Source organism: Nanorana parkeri, unplaced genomic scaffold (genome assembly GCF_000935625.1).
Source record: "Nanorana parkeri isolate BGI_ZX_2015 unplaced genomic scaffold, ASM93562v1 scaffold292, whole genome shotgun sequence".
NCBI classification, from domain to species: Eukaryota; Metazoa; Chordata; class Amphibia; order Anura; family Dicroglossidae; genus Nanorana; species Nanorana parkeri.
Genome location: NW_017306560.1, coordinates 930,015 through 953,681, shown reverse-complemented (window position 1 = coordinate 953,681; position 23,667 = coordinate 930,015). Strand labels below are relative to the sequence as shown.

Genomic DNA, 23,667 nt, shown 5'->3' with positions numbered 1-23,667 from the left:
TAAAACCAAGGAGCTACACTTTTGAGTGTGAAATTGGCAGACCTAAGCTACGGAGCTATACATGTAAATTAATATTCCATCACCTTTTTGCAAACCATAAATTGAACATTTGGGGATGATTTGAAGCCACAAAATACCCCAAAATGATAAAAGAAAGGTTTTGACCTATTTAGGTATTGTATATATTCTGTCTAGTACAATTTTTTGAATAGAGGTTGCAGTAATGCAATTAAATGACTGCATGCTTTAAAATGAGTATTTGCATTGCCTATGCAGGACAAGAGCAAAAGGTTCACTTTAAAACTGACCACATTATACTTACCATCTCTTTGTCATCTGCTGTTCTGCTTGCAGCCTGGAGTGAGGCGAAGTAGTCCTATTTTAGTGCTAAATCAGTCAGTCCCGGTTGTAATTTACACAGGGCTGAGGATTTTGTGGCAGCACTGGCAGTACTGGTGGCTGAGTGGCCATTTGCCAACCTCCATTGCTGTCACATGGAAGGAATGAGAGCAACAAGCTCCCCTACACAGGGTCTCTTTGCTCTTAGCACTTAACGCAGCATCTAGGCAGTGAAGGGAAGATGGGTATAAGAGGCTGCATTTGGCCTGCATGGAAATGCACAGATTGATTTTAGGGTGATCACGACGGATGAATTGCTTAAAAGTGTGCATGTTTGCATGTTTTTTAATATGCTTACTTGAAAGTAACTGAATGTTGTTCTTATTTAATGTTGGTGTTTACTAGAAATCCACTTTTTTCCCCCCGGTTGTTTACGTGTGGTACATCATCTCTTAATGTGTAAACTGTGTTTGTTTATGAAGTATGTCAGATGGGTTTTTTTGTAGCATAATGCAGATGCTAATTGTAGAACAATCTTTCTCAAATAGTGTAATAATTAGTGGCCCATTTCTAAAGGATGTCTCAACCCAAATGATGGATGATGATGTTGTCTCTGTGTAAATTCTTGCTGACACTTGTGAAGATCCAATGTTGCACAGCACCTTTGATGATCTAAGTCTCTTGCATTTTGAGTTACTCATTGGTGTTGCCTAAATGAGTTTAATAAGTAAATTGCTGGCATAAATTTTTATTTGAACACTTCAGTTATACTTTAGGGGTAAATTGAGGGTTAGATTTTTTTTTTTAAGGGTAACCTTCACTAAAAGCTGAAGTCCAGGTGTAAATATTTACATATACTAACATTGGTCCAGCTTGGCCCAATGTAAGTATACATATTTTTTACATGGCACTACTACGGTGCTTTAGATCGATCTCCTGGGTCCTGCTACGGCGTTGTACTAAATGACTTCTGCTCTGCTGTGAAAACACAGAGAGTTGCTCACTCGGCACAGCGGCCATTCAGCGAACACTTAGTGTTTTTTTCTTTGAATAAATGACATTACTATTCACCCCTGGTCCAATCAGAGAACGCCTAATATTGTTGGCCACACAGGGCTGAAAATGAATTTAAAAAAGTGTGCCCTAGCCCCTGTAGAATACTTTTTGTAAGCACTGTATAATGCACAATTGACTGCTTTGTTTGAAGAATGAGGTTACTTGAGTCTAGAGGACTTGATGCCCATTTGTTTAGTGTTTAGGCTATGTTTTATGGTTAACCTTTACGGTTACATTTTAGGTGTTAGGATATGGCTAGGGTTGTGTTGAAGGCAGGTCAAAGATTCATTTTAGGGTTAAAGTGTTGGAATTTAAGCATTAAGTTTTAGTGCTTGAATAAAATAAGGGGTTAAGTGTGACGGGGTAGCTTACGGGTCGGGTTAAAATGACCATACAATCACTTGTAAAGAAAAACGCATACCTGCTAAAATAAGCATAAATATACTTAACACACATTGGCCTGTGTCGCGAAACACTGCAGGTTTGCTGCTCCCTGACCACTTCAAATTTTCCACCATGTTTCCCCCGCCCCATGTTGTGGTCCCAACTATTGGCGCTTACATCCTGTAGTGCCATGCAAGCTGGGGGAAGAAACCACCCTGTGTGTGGCAGAGGTAAAGGTATTCCACACCCTGAGAAGCAGTTGGGGAGCAGGAAAGCGACTGTGTTTTAAAACACGGGCTGCCATAAAGGTAAGTATATTGCCTCTTCTTATAGCAGGTATACTTTCGTATACAATTGACCTTGTAGTCACTGTATGTGACTGTGACAGGACCACTTTAAGGTTAATGGAGGAGGGTCTTTTTTTCTTTTTTTTTAACTTGGTTTTGGAGACAAAAAGCTTGTGCCAAAGACTACCAGCATCAGCTTCCTGGTGCCAAAAAGTAAGGTTATATTCCACAGGCAGCACAGCGTGCAGCGAGCAGAAGGTTACTAGGGGAAATTCAGGATGTTGAAATTTCATGCTGGGCCACATAGATAAGAGTATTTTTAGCACAGCCTTCTCCATTTACCTCAGCAGCAACCATAAATGTTATTTTGGATTAGAAATATTTGGTCCCCACTGAGAAAAATATTTTTTTTTTGCCATTTTATACCTTCACGTCTCTTGTTGTGATGAATATTGTTTTCTTACAAGTGCTTTTATTATCCTTAGTCAGTAGGAGCCTTTCATTCTTTCTCGCTTTTTACAGCAGGATCCGCCGTTGGCCTGATTTTCACATGGCTGGCAGTGGGCTTGACATCTGATAGGCTTTAGTATAGCGAAAGGCCCCAAATCGGGGACTAATGAGAAGCTGAAACTCGGAGATAGATCAAGCAGTGTGATGTGGAAGAAAAGATTCTTCCTTGGCAATTGTTCCTCTGCTTATACATGAGAGTTTCAAAGCAAACCTGTATCCCTCACTGCTCATCAGTGGTACAGGGCTTTTCGTATGGCAAAACCTTGAAGAGGAAGGGAGATCTGAGGGAACAAAAGAGAAGGAGAGAAAAAGAGGCAGAACAGCATAATGAATCCTGCACATCTATCTGTTGTTTGTAGTCATTTTAATGGTCACATGTTTTTCATTTCTTTAATGAAAAGAAAGGGCTTCAAAATTCTGATGCTTTAAAACTGCAATGCTTTACTAACCCTTTAAATTCCAGCAGTAGTTCCAGCATTGTTCTTTAAACATCAGGTTATGATATAGCAATATTTTTTAAAGCTTTTTTTCCCCCTTTACAGCTTTTTAACACACATTAGTAGCTTCTATTTCTATATTCTTATGACGCTAATGTGGTTAAATACCTGTTTATATTCTATACTACATTCTAGCAGTAACTATAAGGTAAATAAACTTTAGGTACATGTCTATGAAAAAATCATATTTCTGCCCTCACCCACCCAATCTGTAGACTTTTTTTTTTTTAAAGCATTTAGAACCCAAAAAAACTCACTTGAATCATCTGTCAGATCCTGAGCCACCTTTTTTAGGCATCAAGAAAAGGAAAAGATTCCAGTGAGGACTTTGGGATGGACTCTACTGACAGTGTGGAGAATTCCCTGTATCCAGGAAGTGACCTAGGAACTGTAGACTGGACCTTTCCACACCACAGTAGACCTGGGACCCAGCATGCCACGTGATTAGCAGTTTTAAGAGAGTAGGTAGGGGAATTGAGATCTTGTCGCTGTCGGCAGATTTCCCATCACTTCCTGTCAGGACCAAAATTGCTAACAATTATTTTATTGATCTATTTGCCTTCCTGTCTTGGAGACACCACCTCACTTGTTTTAGTGTCACACGCACAGGAAATTACGGAAAATCTACCCAGTGAGGTCACAGACACATAAATACCTAGTGGAAATTTCCCCCGATTAAAAAAAAAAATTGAATTGGACTTTAAGAGGCAGGAACTTATCAGTAAACTGAACCAGCTTAGTTTTTTTGTTTTTTTCAATAGTAAAGAAAACTGTTGAAGTGGGAAAATTAAGGGCCAGTTCAGGGCCAGTTCACACCATATGCAGTTGTGATGCAGTCCGTTCAGTTTGGCTGCTGCAGCCAGAATACATCACAATGCTTTTCTATGGGCTTTCTAATGCTCTATTCACACCATTGCAGTCTGTTCCGATGCAGTAAGAAAAAATACTGCTAGTCCTATTTAGCTGCATCGGATCGCACCAGAACGCATCAAAAATTTATGCAAACGCATGAAAACGCAACGGAACGCATCCCAAAAAAGATTGATTTTACCATCATCCAGGACTTCCTCTTTGTAGGTAGAAGAGATATTGGAGCCATGGCCGATGTGGATGCTGACATCTTCATAAAATATGAGGAGGAGTGTCCACTCCTCTATGATCCTAAGCATCCTGACTAGAAAACCAATCAGCAGAAGATGGGAAAGTGGAGGGAGATAACTGCAAAATTATACCCTGATTTTTCTGGTCCGAACAGGGTATAAATAAAAATGTGGTTCTCTTTCTCAGCAACTTTGATGTTTTATATACAGCCCATCTAGATAGTTGTATACCACTCATGTACTAAAGAGTATGCAGAATAATCAGCCACCCCCATCTCCACTCCTCACATGTTTGATAAACACTGTCCTCCTGTTTGCAAAAATCACCCCCTCCCACCCCCTAACCTGCACTCCCCCTTTCCATGTAAAAGGCATGCTGGTGTATCTTGTGCACTGTCCTAATTAATTTATTGCTGTTGACATGGTGGTGGTAATTTCCCCAAAGTAAGATCATCTACACTCAGTATATGCTTAAATGCAATTAGCATTCAATTATAGTGGAATGAAATTGCATTTTTAGTATAAAAAAAAGCATCACAAACGCGTCAAAAAGGATCGCAATGCAACTGCACAGATGCACGCATTTGTGATGCAGTTTCTGGTGTGAACTAGCCCTAAGACCTCTTTGCATAAGTGGGGGAAATGTATTTATCAGTTCTTTTAAATGAAACAGTTAATTGGCAATGACAGTTTTGCTGCCATTTCATTATCACTATAATGTTTCAAAGTCCTTTCAGCTTATAATCGAACCCCTCTGTCTTCTCATTGTTTCTATGTGCATCAAAGTGATTGGATTTGTTTCAACCAATACACACATGCATGCTTGTTCATTTGGAGCATGTATGGCAATGGCAGCTTGTTTAAAGACCACGGTTTAATGCTTACAGCTAGATTTTCTTGACAAGCAAGAATTGTGGTGCCCTGATGAAATTTAAACAACAGTTCTATCTAACTATCATATCAATATTCATGTATTCAGGGGGATTTGGCTATTGATTTCATTTTATTCATAAGGAGATGTTTCTTTCTTGGCTATGATATAGCAATTGTACTATTTGTGGTATTTCTATAAACTTTGTTGGAAGGAATCCTGTTGTTGCTGTCTCTACTTTCGAGCAAGATTAACTAAACCTGGCCAAATGTGAAATGGGTATTTAGATACCAGGTAGGCTTTTGGACTCTGTGTAAACATCCTAGAAAGGGTATCTTGCCTTGCTACCCTTTTAAATCATCTCAACTCTGAGTAAGACTACTGTGACATGTGTATCTCCTGTGATCAGAGGCTAAAGCCACAAAGAAAATTATATCCAGTTGGATCCCATTTCCTTCGTGTGTTACAAATACCTTAAAGAATAAATGCTCTAAGCTGTCTCTTTGAAGCACTGTCACATGGGATAAGCACGCTTACCGGATCTTCACATTGTGGAGGGAGAGGAATAAACAGCCGTAAATAATCCGCCACTTGTCTACGGAGATGTGAAAATTGAGTACAGGGGGATTTGGCTTCTGTGCAGATGCTCGAAGGGGAGGGAGGAGAGGTTATGATCTGAGCTGGGATACAGGCTAGAGAGATAACTGGATTTCACTCTGACACATTGATGTACGTGGCAGGATTTTTACTCAAGCTTAGCTCGACAAAAAGAAAAAAAGTTCCTTGCATAGTGTATGATGTGATTGCTCTCCTTCTGGAGTGCTCAGTCAGGTTAATTGTAGTTTGGCAGGTCCAAGATAACCCACTGTTACTGAACTTTTTTCATTTTCCTTTTTTGTATTAAGCAATAAGCAAATCCAAGATAATAGAGAAGTATTTGCAGCTAACATTCAGAATATTAATAGCAATGTATATCTGTGCAGAGAATGAGCTATTTGACACTCATGTAGCAGTGTTGTATATCCTATTGTTTCATGTTAATCACCATGATAGGCTTAAAATGGACAGTTGGCTGTTGTGTGGTTTCTAGGTAGCAAATGGTACATCTGCCTATCCCCGATAACAGCTATATTTTAAATCAGCTTTGCTAAGCTCCCTAAATATTTATCCTTAAAGTTTGGTCAGATGCAAATTAAACTGAGCTTCAGTTGTCACCAGAACAAGTGTTTCCTTTGGAAATATTCCCATCTATTTCTGTTGTGACAACTTGTATTACTTTTTTATTTATCACTTTCTGTCCTAGTGACTGGTCACCAGGTTAAATGGAGAGGATGAGTCACCCTAACAGGTACATAGCAATAATAACATGACAGGGCCTGAAATCCCCCTCTTTTTTAACAACTAAAAAAGTTTTGTTTCTAAAAACACTTTAAGAAACGGTTACATTTTCTGAGTAAGTATATTCATAGTATAAGCACATAAATGGACACCTAGATGATTTGAAAATAAACCATATTTTTTCAATAGCGTATGTTTCTCCTGAGTATTCTGCTCCTTTAAAGTATGTTGTGCACTTTGGAATATGGCATACAGATTAATGCACTGCTTATCTCTCTAGTTAGTATGGAAAGCTTTGCTGAACACAGTTTTGTGGATCACAACTTGCAGCTATGATCAATTTTTTTACATCTCATTATCAGTTGGGAGGCTTAACCTGGTGACATGAAAACTGCCAACTGGGAGAAAAAAACGCAATGTATCTGAGGCTTCACAAGCATTGTAACAAGTTGTTGGAAAGTGCCATATTCCTGATGTGTGAATAAACAGCGAGGAGGGGTTGATGTTTCTTTTTCTCAAGCAGAGTAATTGAAGACAAGTTCTTACATGTTGGTTAGAATTTCTGGATTTGCCAACTCTGTATGAATGTATATAGTGCTGATACTGGTTCAGTACAAGTTGTCAAATCAGTAGGATGAGCAAGATTAAACCTACCAGGTGAGCGTTTGGGGCTGATTCTAGGGATGCACTAATACCGAGTATTTGGGCGAGTATTTCCGGATTCCTGATAATACGGACCTATGGTACCTTGGTATGCCGGCATCAGTATTTGGTATCAGTGAGTACCGGAAAAAAAATATCAGAATTCGTACTAGATACCGAAAAACCGGTATTGGTGCATCCCTAGTTGATTCAAAATAATTGAAGAAAGGAAAATTAGAATAAAATTGGATCAGTTGCTAATGGTAAACAGATTTCAAATTTATTTCATGGATGAATGCATGTGAACCGTATAAAGGGAACAAAATAAGCCTGATGCTGTAAAGCAGGTAACAAAGTCCCCTGAAATTATATGCCAGGGTTGATTTCTGAAAGATGAACCTTGTGCAGGGCTAGTCATACAGCCCCTGGCTTCCCCAGGAGACAGATCTGAGACTGCTTACTTACCCAATGTCATGTGGCAGGAAAATGACATGGGGGTATAATATGCAAAAATTAGGTTTCAGGTGTGCAGCTTTAATATAAGTTTTCCTATTAACAATGTGAGCAAAGAAGAGAGTTAATATTCACCTGTTCTGCCACCAAAGCCTCTGATGCTTGTTTTGTTTTAGAGCTCCACCAGCTGAAGATTTTTCAGCATCCCACACTTCCAGGAGTGTTGGGTACGCGGCCCCATGCTGTGCAGTGTGCTTCCACCCACCTGCCTTTATGTTTCTACAGGAAATGATAAAAATATGGCTCAGAGCTTATTTGGGTTGCCTGTTGAAGAGGAGGATCCATGAAAAACTCCTTAGCACCAAACCTTTGAGATGTGCAGCAACTAGGTGAGGCCACTGACTGGAGTGAAGGCAGGAACATTTTGTGTCATAGTAACCCATCTCCAGCTGCTGGGCCACCAGCCGCAAGCTGCCACTGGCCTCTCAGACACAGATAAACTCTGAACCCTACTTTTTAACCATCAGTGCAATATATTGCACATTATTAATAAAGTGGTATGCTCTACACTATTTTCCTGATGCATCCTTTTTTTCTTTTCTATGTCCCTATAATGGATGTGAACAGGACTTCAATTTTCTCCATAAGGAGAAAGCACCAGGAAACTAGCCAGTCACACATTCAATGTCTAAATGTTTACAGTTTTTAAATGTAATATTTATTTTTCTTTTTATATTATTTTTATTTGTTTTATTTTCCAAGTGAGAGAAGACACATACTAAGAGCAAACAAATGCTAAAGAGCAAGTCTGGTATTTATACTAGAGAAAGCAAAAGGATACAATTTCTGACATATTGGCACATGCACATAGCTATTCATCTGGTGTCTTTGGACCACACAAACAACCCTCTTTGAAGGATGAAACAATTTCCCATCTGAGATGTTGGGGCCACACATACTGGCAGGAGAATTAGACATCATTCATGTCAGCATTCACTGCTAGAGCTGTTCAGCAGGGTCTGTCCTTGTGCGGTGGGTTTAGGCTTAGCTTGCAGGAATTAAACCCAAGGCCCCAGCTCCCTCTCCACTGCAAATTGAAAGATAACAGACTAAACATGTGAAAATACAAGCCTAGCAAGGCTATTGCTGCTATCATTTTGTCATCTGTGGTCAGACTCCCTTACTAGTTTGTGGCCAGCCTCAGGCTTGAAGCAGATTGAGTCATCTGGCCTGAAAGCAAGCTCCCATCGCCTTATTTAGTGAAGCTCAGGGCTGTGTGGGAAGGCAGAGGGGCCCAGGTTTCTCGCTGTGGTTTCCCCATGCTGTGTAGCGGAAAAGCTTTGGCTGACTGAGACGGAAATCACTTGGTTATCTGTCGGCCACCATGCATTCAGATAAAATCAGATAGGCACACACAAATGTTTCTTGTTCTGAGAAGACTAAACGCAAAAGCAGCCACCTTTATCTGTAACCTTTAGAAAAGGGATAGGTGTCAAAAGAATAATGCTCATTTCCAGGGTGAGATATTTCCTGTGTTATCATTGTGGTATCTTTCTTACAGAAGAAAAAAGTATTTTATTATTATTAACAAAAGCTGGCATGCATATGCTTTAAGAGTTTGGCTGTGAAACTGAACAGACTTTTAACATTCTAAATCTAGCTGCAGTATTTTATGTAAGTAGATAAAGTGTAGAGTGCTCTGTTTTGTTGTTTTATATTACTGTCGACTAGTCAAAAGTCCATCATGCCTGTTATTTGCAGAGTAAGCATAACTCCTTGTGCCATCTATTGCGTTATGCCATTATTATTGTAAAAATAGCTTTATCAGTTGTAAAATAAACATGGAGGATAGTTTCAAAGAGGAGCAGGCAACCTTGGCACTCTAGCTGTTGAAACTAAAAAATCCCATGGGGCATTGCAAGACTCTGACAGACATGATTTACAGAGGCATGATAAGGATTGTAGTTTCACCACAGATTGCTTAATCTGATTTCAGATATTTTTAATACAACTACATGGGAATTTTAGGTAGATTTTTATTCATTCATTAGATGGATGTCCATGTAAAGTAGAAGCAATCCTCTAACCTGGATTGTTCATATGCCCTGCTAGATGCTCTAGCATGTATGACTAAAGAACACACAGGGACTCTCCGGGTAAGACCCTATCCTGCCTATTGTTGGGTGATCCCAGTGTGCAGAGATCAGTTCGTCTGCCTGTTCTCATTTGATCAACTTAAATCATAGCTTAAATATGGTGTCTAATTCCCTTTAAGACTAATTTTTTCAATCTAACGTTTAAATGGAGAGGTGAGATTAGTGCTCATCTGCTGTCAACATCAATGATTCAGTGTGACAGATTTAAAATGACATTTTGCTCATACTTTGCAATCTAATATTGTGACTTTTCGGCTAGCTATGGCCATTAGGCAGTGCTTTGCATAGATCTTTCCATTATCGTCAACAATCTCTCCTTCCACAAAGAATATTTGTTCACAAAATACATACACGTTGATATCAGATTGTATTTCAATAATTCCTTTAGGTATAAAAATTGTTTTCCTATTGTTCAACTAAAAATGAAGACTTAGATTTGGAATACCGTATAATTTTATGGCAGTGTTTGCTTAAGAGAAAATCTGTAGTAGGAAACTGTTCTTTTTTTTTTTTATGACCTCTGGAGACGGATGAATGTCCAACTCACTGTCCTGCTTCTTCAGACCACAGCATAAAGTTTTTAGGTAGCTCTACATTTGCTCATGTTGCAGTTCATTCTTCTGAGAGAACCTTTGTGAGAAAAAAAATAAACTGTTTGTTTCCTGGCATATAGTGTGGACCATTTTGTTCCTTTTTTTTTTTAAACAGGCCCAACCTGATCTACAAAATATGTGCTGGACCTAGTATACATATTTAATAACAGCCAAAGGCAGTAATGTACAGATTATATAGTGTCAGTCTCCCAATTAAAGTTTTAAAGGATGATTCTCAGTTTAGCTCGCAGGCCAGTCTAAAATACTTCCTCTTGGGTCTAGGGCATATGAAATCCGTGCAATTGCAAGGCATCCATTTTAATCCCTGAAATATTTATTCATGCTGCACAGTGACAGAAATTCTCCTGCAGGCAGTCTCTGTTAATATGCATGTGTCTGGCAATTACATGTCTGTAAAAGATTTCTTCCCTAACAGCGTAGAAGAGAAAAATCTGTAGCTATTCCAAGTATTTCTCAAATTCGTGTGCTTGATGTAGTTAAAAATTGTTATATTGCAGCCCTATGCGCATTTTATTAAATAATTATGCAGGTCTTCCTTTATTAAATTTTGCAATTGTGAAACCTTCATTTAAAGCAGAAGTCTAGTTAAAAAAAAAAAAAAAAACCTAGCTCAGGATATGTACCAATTAAGAAAAAAAATGCAGCTTTTGCTGCAATGGCGCACCTTCAATCCGGAGCTATCCCTTGCAGTAATTTTTTTTAGAGCTGCAACAACTAATCAATGTAGTCAATTAAAATCGACGTTGGAAAACGTTGTCAACGTTTTCCATCATCGATTAGTTGGCTATCGATTAGTGTACCCTGCTCATGGCCCGGCACACGCTCCTCCCCGCATGCCGTGCACCAGAAGACACGCCTCTTCTCCCCCCGCTCTGAGTTCCCTGACGTGCCGCTGCCCGCCAACGATCGAGGGGGAACAACACCTGACAGGCCCGCGATCTCGCATAAAAAGTAAGAGTGTCTTCTCCCCTCCCCCATACACACACACACACGGCGATTGGGTTTTTTAAATGTATTGTTGGGATAGTGGGAACTGTTGTATTCACATGCACGCACATACAACGCAAACATGCGTCGGGTGCGCCAACGCGCAAAAACGAAAATTGCACCACACATGTTACAAATCGTTGTGATTGTCTGAGTGTGAGCAATAATTATAGAGCCATTAAAGGAGAACTATGACATGAGTGATTTCCACTCACGTCATAGTTCTAAGCCGACCTGTGACAATGAGACTCAGTAGATCGGGAGGTGAGGGAAAACATACCGGGTTCCCTCACCTCTCGATCCTGTCACGGCTCTCTGCCGTGACAGGGGGAGGGGCTGGATTCCCCTCTCCCCGCTCCGATCTGCCAGCGCTGACTGGCGGAACGGACGGGGGAGGGGGCGGGTACAGCTGGCTCTGCCTCTAGATAGGCAGAGCCAGCTGTCACTCACGCAGCTGGGCGGATCCCGTCATCTAAGTCGGGATCCGCTCCAGGTGCGGCGTCTCAGTATACCGCGAGCTGTAGCTCGCGGTATACTGAGCTTAGGGTGACGGGAGGACGCTAGTTTGTGTCCTCCCGTTACCCCAAGGAGAACTATGGGGAAAAACACTGACCCCATAGTTCTCCTTTAATCACTGCTTACACTAAACTGATGACCAGTAAAGATTTTAAAGCGTCGCCTATGAAACATTTTAGGTATTGTAGTTTTTTGTGGTTTCATAGGCAAACCCAATTTTAAGGCTTGACATGTTTGGTATCTATTTACCTGACGTGACCTCGTCTTTTATATTTTACCAAAAAAATTGGGTATTATATTAAGTTTCTGTGCACTAAATTTCATTTTAGTGTATTTTATCCTAAAACTACTGGTTTGATTAACATTTGCATAAAAACCGTGCAACATAAAAAATTGTAACTAGCATTTTTTCATTCTACAGGGCCTCTGCTTTCAGAAAATATATCATTGTTTGAGGGTCCCAGGCTGATTTCTAGCCAAAAACTCAGATTTTATCATGTGTGTGCAAAGAGGAAGAAATTGCTCCAAACAGCAAGTGGTTAAACATTGTTTGTTGCCTGAACCAGTATTAAAGCCCAAACACAGATACAACTTTTTTTATGTAATAGTGTGGGAATAGATTATACCTTCCATTATAATGATATTGTATATATCTGTCTGCATTGTGAAGACTTCCAGTGTCCCACTGGGTGTCACAGGAGCAGGAAGCAATAGGAAATCTATTCAATGGGCGCACAGCAACAAAAACACATTTAACTAGAATGGGAAGTGTTTTGAACCTTAGTCTGTTGGGGTTTCCTGCTCCAGAGACACCGGTTCCCCTTGTTTATTCTGGTGTCACATGGAGAAATATGTAAGATGCTATTACAAACTCCTCTTTCTAAAAATGCTTCTTGTTGGCTGTCAAGTGGATCCAATGTCTTCAGTATTTTCTGGCCACTGACTTGCAACATACTGCATACTTCTTAAAGTTAGTCATTTAAAGTGTATTTCTGTTTTTGCATTTAAATTTGAGAAACCTCTAATATATGTTTGTTATGTAAGCAGAAAAAAAGAAAAAAGGGACAGCGTCCATTCATAGTGGAAAACTGTTTTTTTTTATTATGGAATAATGGAATACCTTTTAGATGTCTCTGTTGAGCAAGCATTTGGACAAAACTACAAGCTTTTTCTACAATTTAAAAGTGATCGGAAACTCTGACTGTCCCCATAATCTAGAGACACACTGAACTTCCTTTCAATGATTCTTAATCTTTAACGCTTTGTTATGAAAATGTTAAATTCTAGATCTGCCAGCGCAGTACAGATGGGTTTAATTATGGGTATCTCCCCAGCCCCCTTTCATTCCAGAGGAAAATTCAGATTAGAGAAAACTAGTAATATGTAAGCAGTAGTTTTTTTTTTTGTTTTTTTTTTAAATTATGCTATGTAAATGAGAGCATGTAACACAGATAAAATGTGTTATGGCTGCAAAGGTGGAAGTGCACTTTAAATTATTGCAGCCAGAGACATCCAGGTAATTAGCATGTTCAGCAGATGGGCATATTTTTCTCAAAACTTTTATAAAAATACAAAATATTTACCTGAAGTTGTGCTTTAAGTCTGCATACAAACAATTCACCCATAAGCAATAGCATTTAACCAGAACCAATCTTTTTACTGATCTCAATATGGCAAATGGAAAGCTGGTTGCAAAGGGTTACTGCACATTTTACATTGAAACCTAATGCTGCTTTTTTAAATGGGCTTATATATGTTATTTTGTAAGCAGATGTTGGTAGGCAAATGTAAATATTCATGAATGTTTATGAAACTATAATTAGTCCAGTAACCGATACTGATCATACTTGATGTATGTTATTTGGGCACTGTGGAAGTTTCCCAACATATGCTACAGAGATCTGATTGTTTCTGGTCTCATGCATTTTATTTTGCACATTTGTTGGGTTAAACAGACTTGTGACAATTAATTTACTTTCTTTGGTAAACAGGTACTTTCATATGCCATGCTGTGACTGTACAACTAGCATGTCTTTACCAGCCTGCTTAGGATTTCCTAGGTTTGATAGAATGACTGGATAGTATTTATATAAACTTTACCTTACAGTCTGTTTCCAACAGCAGATGCAGACTTTGAAGGCCAATCTTGCAGAACTGCTTTTGTTGTGACTGTATTAAACAAAAAAAACATGTATACTTGTTTTAATTGACTGTAATAAAAAGCCAAATGCAAGCTCCCAATGAAAACATTACTAAAAGTTGCATATAGAGAACATCTAAATATGGGCCTTTTGGGAGGAATATCAGCTATCTTGTGGTCTCTATAAACTGCATGGCTAAGTCTTTTCCTTGCCTATTGGGTTTTTTTTAATCGAAGTACAAAGGAGTCTCCTATCTGAAGCGACACCAGTGTAGACCTACAGTCAATATTACTGTTTCCAATAAATGAGCAGTGTTTGCTAATGATAAATGAAAACAGGTCTGTCCCGACAGACAGAGGAGATAGATCTGGGCCTTGAGAGAATTTTGAAACCTTTGGGATGGAGCCAGACAGACATCATATAATAGGTCCTGGGGAAATGAAGACATATTCTCTCCATTATTTCATTTGCTGGCTTCAAACATTAAAGTCTGAAAGAGCTAATGAAGGCTAGAGAAAAAGGAGGGCATGCTGGCAATCTGAGAGCATAGGAATTCTGATAATCCACATGAGTCAATCTTTCCCTGGAACAAGAGATTATTGGCATAGGATAATATCAAGGTTCACAAGATTGCCATTTACAAGTTTAGAGGAATAGCTGATTGCATGCACTGTCATTCAGTTCTGTAACAGTCCATTGCTGGACATATATGAGCAGGTTTTTTAGGTGATATGACGGAAGATCTCATATTTGCCTATTCTTTAAATTATCACATTATCCTATAATCAGTGATACTTCGTTTGCCCCAAATGACCAATACTTTACAATCAGAGTTAATTGTTTAATACAGTCGAGCGTCTGCACAGAAAGAGTTTTCCTTTTCTCAGAGGATCATTAGTTTTACGGGCAAGTTTATGCTTGATTGGCATTGCCTACAATGCTTGAATGCTGACCATTCGTTGAAAAATCACACTGTGAATGTGCAACCTAAAGGAAACATATATATAAATATATAGGTTGTTTTTTTAAATTTTATTTTGAAGATGCTTGTTGTCTTGCTTTTGAATCTAACCCAAGACCAAGCATACAGCAGTGGATCTCCTGATCTACATACTTCCCTGTAAGTAACTGTTAAATCAATCAGCCTGGCAGCCAGCCTTCGGAGAGTCTTCATATTTCTGTCAGCACAGGTTAACTTCAAATATTTTTTTCCCTTTACTTTACTATTACAAAACTATTGTGGTTATTCCTGTCCAGGGGTAATAAAAAGTAAGATTGGGTTTTATGCGATCACTTTTTTTCTTGTGGACAGCTCGGGATCTTGCGTCTGTTTTTTGTTAAGGACTGATTGTCAGCAACTTCTCCCAGAAATGACATGAAACATGATTGTACACAGAGGGACATATTTCTCCATCCTTCTACCAGACCTCCTAATTCCTTCTGCAGTTTTTCTACTTGACTCAAGCAACATCTGTCATTCAAAAACTATGGGACTGCCATTGCTGTCCTTCTTCTGAAAATGCTGGTTTATTATATGTTATGATTTTAATTAAGGGCTTTAATGTGAGCCAGTGCCCAGACTATGTACACTTAAGTGTTTAGATATTACGAACAAGAAATAAAAGTACTGTGGAGCCCTGATTTATCTCTGTATCTATAGGCATTGTGGAAAAATCTTCAAAGTTCACAACTGAGGCACTGAACTCTCAGCTATTTTCCTCTTACTTCCTATTACACCAGAATCTTGCCTGACAGTCTTCTAATGTAAACACACAGTAGGTATTTTTAAAGAGCAACTTTACCCATTAATTTTATGTCTCCCAACACAGTTGCTTTTTAGGCATGCCAACTGTCAAGGTTGTCTGTGTGCTTATTTCAGCTCTCAATTGAACATTCAAGCCCTTAAAAGGCTGGTGTCCTAGCTGATGACGTGCAGCACCATGGCAACTGCAATCCAAATAGAGGCTAATATGGCAATTTCCTTGGCTGTAAAGGATATGAGGTTGTACTTCCACTTTAGGTTTTTTAGAAACCTACTGTAGAATCCTTTTTGTGATGTTTGAGAATTACTTCACAGTGCATGTCGCCAGAGAGGTCAGGGATGGTTTGTTTTAAAGCTCTTTTATTGCTTTTAATTTTTAAATTCTTAAATATCCATAGTCAATGCACAGGTGCACTTTAAAGCAGAGCGTAAATCTATAAATTAAAGAAAAAAATGTAGGAGGTAGAGTTTTGTTTGAAAGAAGACACATTCCAAGTGAAAACATCTTCAAAAAAACATCTTCTTGTGTTTACTATTATTTTATGTTGCGCTCGCTGTCTGCAGCTCATGTGTAGTGTGGTGTACGCCCGTAGCTCATTCCCAGGATCTGTAAGATCCCAAGAAATTAGCCAGATGCTCAGATAGTGTATATGTGCATGCAGAAGATGATAGTAGTGGTAATGGAACAATAAAGGGAGGAGCGGACGTTGCATTGCTGGACGAAGGCATACTAAAGGATAAGTGTTCCATAATGTGTCAGTATGCATACAAAAGGTAAAGTGACCCTAAACAAGCCTATATACTTGTGCTTTTTGAGTGGCTCAAAGTACTGTGGTAGGATGGTCAATCTAGGCAACTAACATCTTCAAAGGACAGTAATAGTAGTCTGCATGTTTCATGGCAAGTTTCATTTCAGTTGTACTGCACAAGCACTGAAGGGACTGTTGCCTTTTGTCTGTGGAGAAAAGGAAATGTCCACATACTGGATAGAGATTATCTAGTAAATCACTTCATGCTATACTGAGATACTCAGAACTTATAGTGCTTGCACATGCTTGTAAGGAATGCACAGTAATTCCTGTTATCAAAAGCAATAACTAAATATGTGGTATTGCTTTAAGAAAACCAAATGAGGCCTTGTATGAACACCCGTAGCCTGTACATGTATATGTGTACATACAAAGGATTACATAAAAACCCATATAGCTATTGGAATTATCTTATAGTCTTATAAAAAAAGAACGTGAGCACTTTAAAGGTCAGAGAATGTGCAGATAGAACTTCTAATGTATGCGTGGACTCACCCTTTTTTTTTTGCCTTAAATGAAATGTCACAAATTGTATTTTTTAGGTGGAAACCTCAGGGCTTTGTAAATAAATGGACAATAGCTGTCTGGGCCCTTTGTGGCTCCTCTCTTCTGGAAAATCAGTCATTCCCACAATGCTCAGCAAAGCCTCTTGCAGGTGTTCATGCAGCTCAGCCTCTTACATCCACCGCAAATTAGTAACAGAAGCTAATGGCCCAGCATGAGCCCATCAAACGTCTGACAATTCCGGCCTTTCTAAAGGGCTCTTTATGTCAAAACCTCCCCATGAGACCTGTCCAGCTGAAAAGCCTATTTGTCTGGCCTTGTGTGAGGGCTTGCATCAGCAAGAAGACCCGCTGCTGGATCTCATTCTGTGACCCTGGCTGTTGCTGCTGGCAACAGATAAGAATTACTGTTAACTGCAGCAGGGATGGCAACACATCAGTCATGTGATCAGAAGAAAGGCCGTGGCCCTTGGTTAGCTGTTGCTAAATAATTTTCCAGTGATTGAGCCTACTATGGTGTAGGCTGGGTAATTTAGTCCAGAAGACTTAATTTAACCAAGGCTCTTTGATTCCACCGCCATTATATCTCCCCACAGAAGGCTGAATACTGTTTTGTTGTTTTGCTAGCCTATCTCTTCTGATGGTAAATGAATAGGATTAAAATCAGAAAGGGCAAGTATGGAACAGAGCTTCGATCTCTTAAAAACAAACCCATCACTGTCTAAAACTTTTAGAAATACGTTTACAAATAAATACGAAGCACCTCCGGATGTCTTACTACTTACCTAAATCATCTTTGCTGGGAAACTTCCAGTTTTTAGTATTGTCATCACAGAGAAAAACCCAAACTCATCATCTACAATGCTGTGCAATTAGGCTCTGGATAATTTGTTCAATCCCCACATTGCATTTTGGGATGCACTGGGGGAATTCCTTAGTGACAATTGTTTCAATACTCTGCATTTGCTTATTGCAGGTGCCTATGCTTTTAGGGTTTCCTGAAACCATAAATTCCAAAATATTAGTTGCTAGCTAAAGCTTCCGGTATATTTTTTAAGTTTTGTTTTTAACAGTTCGATTTATACATTTACATGAAGAAATTGTCACCCAACCCAACTGAATTCATTAATGTTGCTGTCCAATATGTAGTCAATAAAGTCATCAGTACATTGACGTTTGCCAATGTTTTGACTACAAACTGCCCTGTTTATTTGCTAGAGTAATTAATGTCACCGTTTCCATTCTTGACCTTCTTTATCTCTTTTTTGGCACTCATCAATCACAGTTATCAATTATCATCAGTTGCATGTCTGATGTAGTACAGTACTATTAAGCACACAATGTTCACAAACCAAATTGTGTTACAACGCTAAGAATGTTTTGTAGAAGTGGTTGATCTAAACATACACAACTGTCATAAGGGGGCAAAAATATTAAAGTCTCAAGACGCTAAGAAGATTTTCACTGCTCTGGTCCCCTTCTATGAAAAGACATTTCCTTTTCACTATATTGCACACCACACTATTTTTTTTCCACCGCTCCAAGCCTGCTCCTGTGATGGACTACAATCTCAATACAAACTAGTAGTCCATCACTGGAGCCATTTTTTTTATTGTTTATCCGATTAACCGATTAATCGAACTTAATAATCGGCTAACTAATCGATTTTGAAAATAATCGTTAGCTGCAGCTCTATTGCCAACCTTTATTCAACTGCTTTTTTTGCAAATCAGAATCACTATTGACAGGGGAATGGGATGTTGGCATCTCAATCTGCAACACATATGGATGTTATAGGGATGACCAAATGTTTCACATTAACAAGCGTAGCATCTGCAATAAACATCTGAATGGTTTGGGGACAGTAGAAAATGTAGTATAAGTTCTTTATTGAAGCATACTATCTGCATCTTTTATAACTGCATCAAACATCCTGGGCAGATGTCGGGGACATTGCAGGACCCTAGTTTTGGTCAATAATCAGTCCATTTATGGCCACTTTTAGCCGGTCCATACTGACATATGGGTACTCAGTAGAAACAAGATTATAACCGCAAATGGGCACTGATCTTCTTCATTACTTTATTATTACCAAACTGTAATGGTCCATACAAATCATGTGTGGCTATAATGATGGTGAGATGCCTCCATAGAGATAAATGAGCTTCTGGGAGCTACAGAAATTGCTGGTTTGTTATTTTCATGGAGCAGAACAGGTTAAATATGAGATGTAGTCGTGTTTTTACATAATGAATAAAAGAATATGAACAATTTCCAGTATATTTTTCTCACATATCTCTATTAATCATATTAGTGCCAGTGGCTTATAATTGTAAAGCAATTCTTTACTTTTGACAAGGACACAGTAATATTTTTCCTCACAAAGTAGTTGTTGCCTGAACAGGTCTCCAACGCATAACCCTCCCCTTCAGCTGTAACAAAGAATAAAACAAGGAACCCAAAGGCGCAGGCTCATCCTTTGATCCCTCCTCATGACTTTATTTCATTAGCCCTAAAGTATAAGGAGGAAAGTTAATGACATCATAAAAGCCAGGACTCCATAAAAGATGTTTCTGCTGATTTACTGCCCGTGTACGCACAGTGGGTCGTATAACTGCCCATTAAAGATACTGGGCCCTGCCTTGCCTGCAGCTCTCCTTATCTGCAGCCTTTTATTTATGGCCAGAATATTGAGACTGGCTGTGCATCGTAAATCATAAACCCTATTTTATTGCCTGTGTAATTAACCCCTCAATTATCTACCTCTGTGAGGGAGCTGGCGTCCTTCTCTGGGTCTCTATTAAAGGCTGTAGGCTGAAAGCTGCTATTGTCTTTGTGAAATGTGCAGCCCCACTTGCCTATATAAACTCAATGAGGTTGCAATGAAGTGGCGGGAATCAGCATCTCCTATTTTGTTTGTATCATTAGATTTGGTTCTTCTCTGTGAGTCTTTGTTTTGTTAAATGGGAAGGCTAGCAAAATAATATCCTCTATTCTGTATACGTACTGTATCCTTTGTAGTCACTATGGTATTTCAAGAGTGCCCTTACAGCTCTCTATTGTACTGAAGGTCCTATTACGTTGTATACCACATATTAGCAGATGTATTTACTTCATGTTAATGGACAGCTAACAATTGTGTTTTTCTGTTTTAGAGCATCATTTTTTTCAGTATGTAGCATTCAGTACTTGTAATATATAATGGTAACCCATTTTATCGGCATTCAGTGTTTGGCTCATAGAAATCTATCCTTTCACATTAAATGTTAGAAGAATTATCATATGCACAGGTAGTCATAATGGCTTTATAACTGAAGCTGCTCATACACTTAGCCACAATGGCTCACTGTGAGCAACACTGATGCTTTTGTATAACAGCTTGACAGTGTATGGTACAGAAAAGATCACAACCAATTTTCTTATAGCAAAACACATGAGATGTAAGGTCAAAGTGCATGCAGGTATTCCACATAGAGCGATAATCCAAGCCCCCCAGTTCACATCCTCTAATCAGGACTTGATGTAATTTATGTGAAGGCCTGGATTTGTGAAACAGCCACAGTCTGTGACAGAGAAGGCAAAAAGTTTATTGGGGGGGCAAACTGCCTTTTGTTTCATAATCTTAGCACATTTCTTTCGAACACTGATCTTCAGAGAATAAAACATAGGGAAGCAAACATGTCATCTGACAGAATGTGTATACAGTATAATTTAGTATGTATATAAGGCTATGTAACTGCAGAGATCTGAGAACTTGGTTGAAACACAAAAATGTGACCCAAGGTAAAAAAAACAAAAAATTGATGGCTCTAATTGTGCACCTACATAGGCAGCACTTAAAGCAGACATTTACACTCAAAAATCAAATTCTACCAATGCATCCCTCTGTGTGTAATGATTAATAATACCATAGACATGTCAGCTGTAAAATGCTGTGATTCTGAAATACACTAGCAGAGCATTCACTTCCTGCTTTAAAAGGGCAAAACGACTTCAGTTTGCCAAAAGCAATGCACACTGGGATTTCCTTGTCATCAGCAGAGCATTACTGGGAAATCTCATCTGTAATCTCACGAGATTTAAGGAAAGGCATTTTCCTCCCCTGAGATGATGTGCATGGTCACATGTCTAGTCACTTGTGCTAGAAATCAGGAAATAAAAGAAAAGCTAGTAATCTGCCCTTGAAGTGAATAGCACCGTAGCCACGCCCTCTAGCCGCAATGCAATCGTCCGCATGGGATTGCAAGGTACATTGTGCCCTCCGGTGCGATCAAAATACTACTTGCAGCATTTTGATCGCACCGCACTGCAGGCACAATGTGCCTTGCGATCCCGTGCGGGCGATAGCATTGCCACCGGAGGGCGTGGCTACGGTGCCATTCACTTCAATGGCCCGCCATGCCCCCTCCAACCCGGCAAAAAAGTGAGAGGGCCGCAATGCGAGGCAGTGCTTTCCAGCCAGAATCGGAGCGGAACGCACTGCTTATGGTGTGAACTAACCCTAATAGCTTGTTCACACAGCGTTGTGAACATGTATTTTTTCAACAGGACACCTAGAAAACAATTGGTGAAGTAGACCTAAATTGTTGAAGTGATCCTGTGGTATCTAAAGGTTAAGAGATTGAGAATATCCAGGCTGTCTACAGCAAGTGGTGAAAAGGCCAACCGTAAAGTTATTACTGTAACACACTCGCTGCTAAAGATATTAGCAAGAACATCTATGCATCTTGGCACAAACACCTGTTTTTACTCACTGTACAGACAAGTTGTCCTTGGAAGGGAAAACCATTGTAAATATCTTTTCTGTTAGTCGGGTAGGATCCAATTCTCACATGCAAGCAGTATTTGACTTCCGATAGCTATGAAGGCATTTAAAAATGTAATACTTTTTTTTTTAAACAGTGTTGAAAATGATATCCATACATGCAGTAAAATTCATATATTACAAATAAAATGTTTTTATTCATACATAGGTTTTTCATGTTATGATAGCAGTGGCATTAGTGTTTAAATGAGTAAGCTGCTATTTTGAAGAAAGAACCACCACTCTTTTTATAAAGCAAAATATAATGTGAACGCAATTTCAGTTGAGATTGATAACACATCTATCCAAACCTCCCCTCATACCAAGGTCCTAGGTGTCATCCTTGACTCGGACCTCACCTTTCTTCCCCACATCCAATCGCTATCCAAATCCTGCCACCTTCACTTTCGTAACATCTCCAAAATACGCCCCTTCCTCACCAAAGAGTAGTAAATGTAGAACCTGCATGGGGGCTCCTTTGGCTCCATTCACACATGAGCGGTTTTCTTTGCGTATTCTCCCGCACAAATATGTGCGGAATTGTGCTAAACATAAAAAGTAATGCATTGCAATGTGCATTGTTCAGACTATTGCAGCGCCGCAAAATAGTCCAAGCTCGATTTTATGGGCAGATTCCGCATGTTTCGGCTATAGTAATAGCTGCAAACGTGCGGAATCCGCGTGTATGTTAACATTTGCGCAGTTTCGTTTCACGAAAATTTCCATGCGGAAAACACTACCTCGGTGTGTGGATGTAGCCTTAAGCTTGCTTGAAAATATTTGTAGTGTTTAGTGAAGGGGTTATGACAATAGAAGAAAATAAATCACCACGCCACACATGAGGTATTGTTGGTGCACGCTATACACCCATCCACGCTCGTGAGCCTCCATACTCCAAAGTAGAAGCACCATACACAGCTGACATCATCGCTGATAAAACCTTATTGAATGGCAACAAACACATTGTCGTCCAAACTACCCACCGCTCACGTGTTTCATCCTTATACTAAGCCTGTAAGGGTGAAACGTGTCAGAGATGGGCGGTGTGAAGGTAGGGGACAATGGTGCATTTGTTGGCATTCAAAATTTTACCAACAGGGATGTCAGCTATACGTTGCGCTTTTACTTTGGCGTAGAAAGGGGTTATGACAGTTGAATACACAATTTTAACTTGTGTTATTGTAATGCCTGGTGTGAATAGGGAATATATTGGAGTTAGGGAAAAACAGGGAGTAGTTTATACTGCATTTTGCTGAAAGTACACTCACTGGCCACTTATTTAGGTACACCTGTTGAATTGCAGCACACAGCAGCAACTTAATGCATTTAGGCATCTAGACGTGTTGAAGACGACTTGCTGAAGTTCCAACCAAGCATCAGAATGGGGAAGAAAGGGGATTTAAGTGACTTTGAATGTGGAGTGGTTGTTGGTGCCAGACGGGCTGGTCTGAGTATTTCAAAAACTGCTCATCTACTAGGGATTTTCATGCACAACCGGGTTTGCAGAGAATGGTCCGAAAAAAATAAAATATCCAGTGAGCGGCAGTCGTGTGGACGAAAATGCCTTGTTGATGTCACAGGAGAATGTGCAGACTGGTTTGAGATGATAGAAAGACAACAGTAACTCAAAACACCACTCATTACAGCCAAGGCATGCAGATAACCATCTCTGAACGCACAACACGTTGAACCTTGAAGCAGATGGGCTACAGCAGCAGAAGACCACACCAGGTGCCACTTCTATGAGCACAGAACAGGAAACGGAGGCTACAATTCGCACAGGCTCACCAAAATTGGACAGTAGAAGATTGGAAAAAACCGTTGCCTGATCTGACGAGTCTCAATTTCAGCTGTGACATTCAGAGGGTAGGGTATTTGGAGTAAACAAAATGAAAGCA

At 39.5% G+C, this 23,667-nt stretch overlaps 1 protein-coding gene across 1 annotated transcript in view; it reads left to right on the top strand.

Annotated features, from left to right (window-relative positions):
* The window catches only part of FBRSL1 (fibrosin like 1), a 515,094-nt gene that overhangs the window by 285,923 nt on the left and 205,504 nt on the right, over positions 1-23,667 (top strand). The gene's annotated exons all lie outside the window — the stretch shown is intronic.